This window comes from Ursus arctos, unplaced genomic scaffold, assembly GCF_023065955.2.
Source record: "Ursus arctos isolate Adak ecotype North America unplaced genomic scaffold, UrsArc2.0 scaffold_27, whole genome shotgun sequence".
Taxonomy (NCBI): domain Eukaryota; kingdom Metazoa; phylum Chordata; class Mammalia; order Carnivora; family Ursidae; genus Ursus; species Ursus arctos.
In genome coordinates this window covers 22,058,857-22,068,505 of record NW_026622952.1, presented here as the reverse complement: position 1 = coordinate 22,068,505, position 9,649 = coordinate 22,058,857, and the positions used below count along the sequence as shown (strand labels likewise).

At 47.4% G+C, this 9,649-nt stretch overlaps 1 long non-coding RNA gene across 1 annotated transcript; it reads right to left on the bottom strand.

The window, feature by feature from the left end:
* Nucleotides 1-441: 441 nt before the first annotated feature.
* On the bottom strand, nt 442-8,651 carry LOC130541877 (uncharacterized). The gene is made up of 2 exons (XR_008955952.1): nt 5,492-8,651; nt 442-1,250 (listed from the first exon to the last, which is right to left on the bottom strand). It is a non-coding gene; the product is annotated as an uncharacterized LOC130541877 (long non-coding RNA).
* Nucleotides 8,652-9,649: the final 998 nt, after the last annotated feature.

The following is a 9,649-nucleotide window of genomic DNA, read 5'->3' as shown; positions in this document are numbered from 1 at the left end:
AAGCTGTAGGAGAAAGAATACTAGAATGGGAACCAGAGACTCTTGAGTTCCAACCTTCTGTCAGTTATTACGTGCGAGATGTTTTCCGAGACCTGAGACACACAGCACCTCGTGTGTGCTCCTCACAGCCGCCCTCTGAGGAAAGGGTTCCAATCATCTCCTTTCTACAAATGACTGAACACAGGCTGGGAGAAATTAGCTTCATACTCGAGGAGGTGAGCCGGGAGACCGGCCCAGGCACAACCCAGAAACGGTGCTTTCGACCACAACCAAGTGTGCAATGTCTCATTTTCCTCAAGCTGCTTTCTCGTTTGCAAATATCCTGGCTCTTTCCCTTTGCCCGACCAGGCATCAATGTGCACTGGCTGTTTTGCATTCTGCAAAGGAAACTTTTGTTGCAGGATCATTGAGCCCAAAGGTCAAGAAAGAATTCCTGAGACATTTTAAAGTGCAACTTAGTTTATTTCGGCTGCATGGAGACCGGAGCCAGGGGCAGGAAGAGGGGCACTTTTGCTGCATGAAGCTGGTGGTTATATGTTTAGTGCTCAAGGGGGAGAGGATGTGCAGGGAGTATTACATCATAAATGTCTTCTAATTTCTACTCCTAAAACGACTTTCCCAAGATCTCCCTGGTGCTGGAGGTGCCTGGGTGGCTCCACGGGTTAAGCATCTGCCTTTGGCTCATGTCACAATCCCAGGGTCCCAGATGGAGCCTCGCCTCGGGCTCCCTGCTCAGTGGGGAGTCTGCTTCTCCCTCTGCCCCTCCCCCCCGCCCTTGCCTGCTCTCTCTCCCTCTCTCAAATAAATAAAACCTTAAAAAAAAAAAAAAAAAGACTTCTCTGGTGCTTCTCATTCAGTTTGATGGGAATTACCAGGGAGATGGATAGGCAGTCGTGAGCCTCTGTAAGAATGTAGCAACCAGCGGGTATTTGATCCTTACTGAACTGTTCAGGCTCTTGGGTCAGCCTCCTGGGCTAAAGGTGAACATTTTTCTGCTTCAATCCCTCATCACCTTCAAGGAGGAAGACTCGGTGCAGAGGCCCTCAAAGCAGAGGGCTGAGAGGACAGCGTGGGGAACACACGACCTCCGGTGACACAGGTCAAGAGGAGATGTAGTGAGATGTAGTGAGGCTCCCAGCAGTGGGACAGCTTGGTTGATCTGGATCCTCTGAGGTTTGCACTGGTGGACTCAGGAAAGTAGATCGCCCCCACGCCCAGTGCCGGTGGGCACCCTCCGATCCATCGAGGCCCTGAATAGAACAAAAGGCAGAGGGATGAGCAATTCACCCTGTTTCCTGCCTCACTGATGGACCTGCGATTTCTCATTTCATCGTCTCCGGTCTCTGCCCTGGGACTTGCACCATCAGCTCCCCTGGCCCTCGGACCCTCGAATTCGGACAGAAGTTCCACTGGTTTTCCGGAGTCTCCAGCTTGCAGATGGCAGACTGCAGATTTCTCAGCCTCTATAATCCTGTCAGCGACCTCCTCATAATAATTATATATAAATCTCCATCCCATTGGTTCTGTTTCTCTGGAGGACACTGACGAATATACGCCCAGAGATCTATTCTCATTATATGGGTTTGAGTCACATCCCACTCCAACTAATACGAGGCCAAGGAGTGGGAATGTGTCAGCGCAGTCAGCTGCGGTCCGATGTTGTGTCCTTTCAACTGGAGGCAGAATCCATTTCTCTGAAATCTCATTGATTCCCCGGTCAGAAATTACCAACTATTAAGAAAGGAGAAGACAGGCAGAAACGTGCACAATAAACATTAATGCTATCTGACTCATCCATGGTGCACAAGAACATTTGGTTTGCACACATTTCAGGGTAGGTTATCATTAACTCAATGTTTCGTAACTATAAATATGAAAAAAATTAATGAATTTAATTAAAGAATGCAAAGTCCTTTCAACGATATTAATATAGGCTCTAAGTGCTTTCTCTCAAGAAAAGAGCTGCATACCTTCATTATTCTCTTTTAAGCTCTCCTGCCTATGATCAAATTATTGTTGTTAATTAGTATTTATTGCATGGGAAGGGGGTACTGGGCTAAGCCTTCGAGGGACTCGAAGGTGCTGTAGGAATGTGGAGCAAACACAGGCAACCAAGATCTTCAGCTCAATCTTTGTGCTCCCAAGGCCCTGATGTGACTCATTCGAATGAGCGTGTTGAGTTTCCTTATTTCTCCAAAGAAATTACAATTATTTTATTTGCATATAGTTAATAAACAGATTCCCTTTCGACCACAGTGACTCAGGCAGTCACACGTGTAGGTCAAGGCAACAATACAACCTCAGTTGTCTGCAGATATTCCTGTCACCTTGATGAGAGGGGAACTCTCCGGGGCTACTTCTGGTTAAGGATTTTGGGGGGAGTCCCATACTGCTTCAGGATCTTTGACCTCAGGTAAAGCCAGATAAGTAAAGTGCCTTATTTCCTACAAGGGATTAAACTTTGCAGGTCACATTTCATATCTAAAGTCACTCATCTGAAAAGTGAACTAAGGGGTCTGTTTGTTTAGACCAGAGGAGGGTTGAAAAGGTAAAGGGCAAAGCCATCGGTTACTTGAAGGCAGAATGAGGGGTGAATTCTGTGTCATTGGGAACACACAGTCCATACAGCCTTCAAACATAATTCATGAATATGCTGAGAAGGAAAAGTGTGGGGAAGTGCTGAGCTGGACATTTCACGTGCTGGGTTTTGTGGCAAGAGGTCCCAGGGCTGCTGATCATGTTACTGGAAAAAGGCTCTGACTTTGAGTTGGACGATGACCCCAAGGCCAGCACCCAATGAGATGAGTCCCTGACACAATGCCCCGCGTCACTTTGCCTCGCACTACCCTGTATCCTGTTTCCAGATTTGTCTCTTTTCTCTTCACCCTTTCTACACTTTCCCTGCATCTCTCACATGTGCCTTGTATGATGTAATTTGTAGTCACTCATGCTAAGTGTCCAGTTGAACCCAGGCCAGGCCCAAGAGTCATAATCCAGACCAAGCCCTAGGTTCGCCTTGGCTCCAAACAGGATGCCGACACCCAGAGCCTCAATGCTTAAGTTTAAAAGAAAATGATTTAATTAACCAATTAGCTAAATGTAGTTTAATTAACTTAATTAAATGTAATTTTTAAGTTATATCTCTCTCTCTCTATATATATATCTCCTCATTCAGAAGACAACCATAAGGCACAGGAGATAAAGGTTGATTTGAATGTCTTCCTTTTTCTACTATTCCCATATATTATAAATGAAAGTTAACTATACTTTCCTGGAATTCCTAGTCTATTAAAAGTACTGAGTGGTGTAATTTGACAACGTATGGATTTCTCATTCTCAGAATATTCCATTCCTGGAAACCACTGGGTTGATGCATAATTATCCAATAGCCAAGGTAGTGTAATGGATACACACCCAGCTCTCTCTGACCTAAGTCAGTCATCTGTTTTGTATTTCCCAGATATAAAACACTAATAATGGTTCATCCACAAATATTTAGTAAGCAATTATGAGGTGTTTTTAAATTATTTTAAAATTTAAAAGCACGATAAACCAGTTGATGGGCTCCTACCCCACCCATGAAAAAAAGAGAGCTTTATTTTCCTGAAGTCTGCACAAATGTAAGAAGATGAGCCCCTAAAGTGTGTTAATAGGTACCTCCCACGTCTTTCATTACAATTATAACTCAGTGCAATCCAGGGAAAGTTGACTGAATGGTCCTATATACTGGGTGCTGGGCCTTTGGTTTCTATTCACTAGGAAGCTGAAACTGGGGAGCAGAGAATATTCGTGAAGATACACACTTGTCATTCAGGTCATGTGAACCTCGAAAGGGCATGGCGCCCTGGAGGCCAATGGCTTGTGGATGGTCATAGCTGCACTCTGGCCCCACGTACCTTCTGCTTTCCTGCGATCCCCCTGAGCGATCAGGGGAAAGATGAGAAAAGTGGACAGCACGTTTGCTGTGCCCGCTGCTCAGCCCCTGCTAGAGCTTCTCTCCAGGAAACATGCATGGCTTTTTTGTTCTTAACACGCTCTATCTTTAACACGGACTGAGGCTAGAGCCTTCCTTCCAAACCTGTCCTTGCACCTCACACGAAAACGTGCATCCCCAGTCCCTCCTGAGGGAACCCAGGTCTCTGCACCTCCCACGCAACCTACATCCCTGTGCAGATGAGAACACACGCTGAGCAAATGACAGGTGCTTACAGGGAAACAAGGGACTCCAGGCAGAGGCAAGGATGACCGATTTGTCAAGTCACTGATTACCAAGGTCGATCCGGTCGGTAGAAGTACCTGGGTCCTGCCCAGGAGGATGGAGGCACTGGAAGCACAGGACCCATAGACCCACTCTCAAAACTCTCTTTCGTTCACAGTCACACTTGCTTGCTCCCAATATATTCTGCTGTGGTTGCAAAACCTCCCTTCTAGGATGTCCACTTGTTGTTGTCTTTCTGAAGAATGTTCCTTGTATGCTACGCGTCTTCAATCCAAACTTTATTGCACAAACTATATTTTTGGCCTTATGATGGTTCACATCATAGCTCCGCTCAGGAGAGCAGAATCCTCGGAGGTGGCAGAACTCTTTTCCCAGTGGAGCAAACAAATGGGAATAAAGCAGAAGAACGTGGAACACGACAGCAGACACCAGGAAGGAAATCACAGTGGTGGACTGACCTGCAGATAAGAAGGGCCCAGGGAGGGGTCTTGGCAATCAGGATGAAAAAGAGAAAAAGAGAGAAGCATGAAAGGAAGAAAAGCATTGCAATGCATCCAGAAGAACTGTGTTTTGGGTGCTCCATGGTGCATGGACGCCTTCTTCTGTCACCTTCACGCAGCTCTCCTGTTGGACGCTCCTCTTGCCCCTGAACCGCCCAGCCCCCCTTCTCCTGGGTCACTTCCCCAGTCCTCTGTTATGGCTCATATCCCAATCTGGGGACACGCACGTGTGTTCCATCCCCTCCTCCTGAATGTGAGCTTGTGACTGAAGGAGATTCAAGACGAGCGGAGTGTCACTGCATTTGATTTGCCATAATTAAGTCTGTTTCCTCAGGGTCTATTCTTAGCAAAAGAAAGAACACGCGGGGCATCGTGTTCCCGGGAGCGGGGTAGGCTTGGTCACCCCCTGGCACGTCTACCTCTAGTCTCACTGGGTCGACTTCCCTTCAAAAGCAAACCAGTTTCCATGTGAAGTGTAGATTAGACTGGCTCCGGCAAGGGCGAGCTGCAGACCAATGACACACACACAACAGCTTTTTAAAAAATCAAATACTGGGGCGCCTGGGTGGCGCAGTCGTTAAAGCGTCTGCCTTCGGCTCAGGGCGTGATCCCGGCGTGCCGGGATCGAGCCCCACATCAGGCTCCTCCGCTGGGAGCCTGCTTCTTCCTCTCCCACTCCCCCTGCTTGTGTTCCCTCTCTCGCTGGCTGTCTCTCTGTCACATAAATAAATAAAATCTTTAAAAAAAAAAATAAATAAAATCAAATACTTACATAGCTGTCCATTGTGCCCAGAATCACCCTTATGTATTTGACAGACACTTCTCACGGAACTTCAGAAGCCTTCTGTGAGGGGGGTGCCGTTACACCCCCTTTACAGAGGCCGCAGCAGTGAGTTGAGTAAGGCCGCTCAACGCCAAGTCTGTGGTAGACAGTCTGGGTCCATTCCGCACCTTTCTCTGCAATAACGCAGCCCACAGGGTTGGAGCCTGGGTTGAAAAGAAAAGAAAAAAAAAAAGTGTAATATAAGCTACAGATTTATTATATCAAATTAGTTTATTGTCACCAAAAGGAAAATGTACTAAATATTAAGAATGCAATTTAGAGGTTATGTCTTTGACTTGCGTGTTTGAAGTTATATTATCCAGTTTCTTAGGCAACCGATGAAAGCAGCTTAAACAGCCCAGTGTCGTGTAACCCCTCAGAGGGTTTTGCTTTATGGTTTTATCGTGGTTGCTTTCTTCTCCCCATGAATACAGAAGAAGCCTTCAAGATAAATTGCTGTCAAGTAAGCAATGCAATATTTTATGTCCTGTTTCTTGAAGAAATGTTTACTCAATTCTGTGCTCTGTCTAAAGATGTAGAATATTGTAAAATAAGAAGTGATTTGTGGCACACTTCAACGAAGTGTAATAATTGAGAATTGTTTGCATAAACACACCAGACACCCGGGGGGAAAGGGAGCAGAGCGTTATCTCAGAGCAGCAGCGGTCACCAAGATCGTCAAGGCCAACTCCAGCGGGGGCCAATCCCTCGTGCACCATCGCCCTGCACAGCCCGCCAGCGCCCATGAGCAAGGACAGCGCGGTGCTTGAAAGCAGGACGGCAGGAGAGGCACGGAGAGGTCTAGCTCGAGCCCTAAGAGTCGTGGAAGATCTTCTAGGTTTGAAGGTCACATGAAGAACTTCCATGCGGTCGATTACACGTATTTGCCTTTTTATGTACCTTCTTATGTTTTCAGCTGGGGTTTGGGGACAAGCCACTTCACCTGTCCAAACGTCCTTTTCTTCAGCTGTAAAGTGGTAAAAACCCCACCATCCTAAGTCTGTACGAAGGGTTAAATTAAACGGAGCAGCCATCATTATCATTTTTAGGGGAGGTGATGGGGGGGTCTACAGAGTCTGACTTTGGAACGTCCATCTGTCTGCCACTTACTCCCTGAGGGACTTGGGAGGCTCCAAGCCCGAGCATCCTCGTCTATAAATGGAGTAGCGGCCATCTGCGTAGGTGATTGTGAGGACTGCAGGAATCAGGGCACGTGAAGGACACGAGCCCAGTGCCGCCATAAAGAGAGCGTTCCTGTCATTGTTACCATAATGATTGATTTTATGCTCGCACACTTAACAAGTTATTTTTGACTTTTAACTTACTATGAGGCCTGAATATCATTTGTCTTTTACTCTCCCACATATAATCAATTTCTCAATTGCCCTTGTTTTAAAATTATCTCCTCTCAGCATACTTAGATTTCGACATGACTTGGTTGAGATTAACCAGATGCTGACCTAGCCATTCAGGAAGAATAATTTACAGGCCTCTCCTGCAGCCAAACTGGGGGCATATGGCTGGGTTCAGGCTGGTAAAATGTGGATAGACGAGAGGTTCCAGGAGCGCTCTGGGGGGCCTGTGTTGGGAACGGTGATGGAAGGAGCCTGCATTAAAGCCTCCCAAGAGAGCTATTTTCAGCCTAGACTGGACTCAGCATGCCCTAGAACGACACTTTTATTGGGCTGAAACCCTTAAATGCCACGGTTTATTTTCATCACTTCACACCCTAGCCCACTCCAGCAATCAAGAAGCAGAAGTGGGAGCATGCATGGGTAGTGAGGGAAAGGTGCCAGAAAGATCAGCGGGAAAATAAGCAGTACAAGGAGAGAGCTGAGGGGGAGTGGAGTGAGAGAGGGGGGAAGAAGGGCCCGGCCCCGAGCGACCCTGCACGTGCAGAGCTCGATGCGAGGGTTTGCAGGATGAAACTCAGATTAAATTCATTCAAATCAAGTACTTACCTGAATTGAATTAAGCCTTGTATCATGAAATCTCAGATCCAGCATTGACTTTTATGAATAAAATAAAAAATTACACAGTGGAAAGGAGTGGTTTTTTGGGGGACGGGTAACATGGGAGGGGAGAAGCGCCTGTCCGAATCGAAGGGAGCACAGTGAAGGTAGACACGACTGGACGTCAGAGATGTCCGGGCGAGAGGCGGCTTTCAGACCATCTCATTGGATCCTTCTAGTCTACAGCTGTGGAAAGAGAGCTGCAGACAAGCACTATGGTTTTCCTTTAGTCAAGTTTCCAGTTTACAACCTAGAACGGGACTTCCCAACACCCACTTAAAGTGCCCCCTCCCCGCCAGCTATGTGCCACAATACCTGGAGAGAAAAAATAATAATCTGAACTCCTACCTACTGGGCTTAAAAATTAGACTTTGTGGGGGCGCCTGGGTGGCACAGCGGTTAAGCGTCTGCCTTCAGCTCAGGGCGTGATCCCGGCGTTGTGGGATCAAGCCCCACATCGGGCTCCTCCGCTGGGAGCCTGCTTCTTCCTCTCCCACTCCCCCTGCTTGTGCTCCCTCTCTCGCTGGCTGTCTCTATCTCTGTCGAATAAATAAATAAAATCTTTAAAAAAAAAATTAGACTTTGTGAAGTCATTCTCCATAAAAGTTCAGGACAGCATCTCTCAATGGACGGTTCACAAACGCAGTATTTACAACGAGACCTTTTCTTTAATTACGTAGGCCACGGAGATTGTCTCAACTTGTCAATGAGAGGTCCCCGGAGCTGTCCCCTGGGGAGCATCCGCATAATAAATGCATGGACTTGGGCCAGCGTTAATCAGTGTGAGTGCCCTCGGGTCATAACCGTTATGGAGAATCACCAAGGTCCCCTTGCGGCACACTGCAGCAGCAGGGGGGACGCGGAGTCCACCTGCAGGAACAGGCTTGGAGCAGCGACAATGGTCCGTTTCCACCTGAATGAACTTACCATTGATGAGTGAGTCACCCTCGGGTGCCACCACCGCTCACCAGTCAGCCTTTCGTTCCTGAGCGGTATTGATCCACACGCAGCGTTTAAGGTTCCAAACTCGACCGGTGTTGTTTCCGAAGGTATCTAGAGGTACGTCTTGGTAAATGGTAACTTCTGAGAGGTTGCCTGGAGTCTTAACAACAGGAAAAACGCAGCTTGCCTCCTCTTCCTTTCAGAGGACTTGGGCTTTATTATCTCAGCAACAATCCCCAAAGTGCCTCCCAAGTCTGGGAGAGGAATTGCAGAACAGCGAGCAATTTTCAGCCAAAATCTACCCAAATTAGAGCATTTCTCCCTGCTCTGAACTTGTTTACTCAACACAGGCTATGCTAAGTGAACTGACATTAGATGTGAAAAATAAATTAAATTAGATTTTGCCTTCTTTCTTCAGGAAACACCGCCCATAAATAAAATGCTGTGAAGCCAGCTGTTTCCCTTTAGAACATGTGTGAAGACATTGCATTCTCCTGCCTGTTCGGGGAGAGGCTGTGTTTGTTCTCCCAAGAGCCGCATCGCATGGCAATCCTGACGCGGGCCCGGCGAGCTCGGTGCGTTCTCTACGGTGGCGTTAACTCCGGGTCCTTGCTACCAAGACCTAAGTATTAAGCACAACCTGGTTTCATATATAGTCTCTGGCTATTTTATAACTACACCCTGTATTGTGACAGTACCAGGCAGTTACTATCGGCTCCACTTTATGAACGAGTAAGTAGAAGTGGAAGGCCAAGAGGACAGGCCAAGTGCTAACGAACACTGCAGAGCCCCCGACACAGGTAGTTGGGGGCAGGGCACGGTGCCCCAGTTCCTAGTGTGTGCGCTACGATCCCACCCCCCGGGGCTGTCAGGCAAGGTGATTACATCCTGAGGCTTTCCATGACCTTGTGATAAACTCCAAAATTCTTTTCTTTTTTTTTTAAGATTTTATTTATTTATTTGACAGAGAGAGACAGCCAGCGAGAGAGGGAACACAAGCAGGAGGAGTGGGAGAGGAAGAAGCAGGCTCATAGCAGAGGAGCCTGATGTGGGGCTCGATCCCAGAACGCCGGGATCACTCCCTGAGCCAAAGGCAGACGCCCAACCACTGTGCCACCCAGGCGCCCCCAAAATTCTTTTTTTTAAAACTATA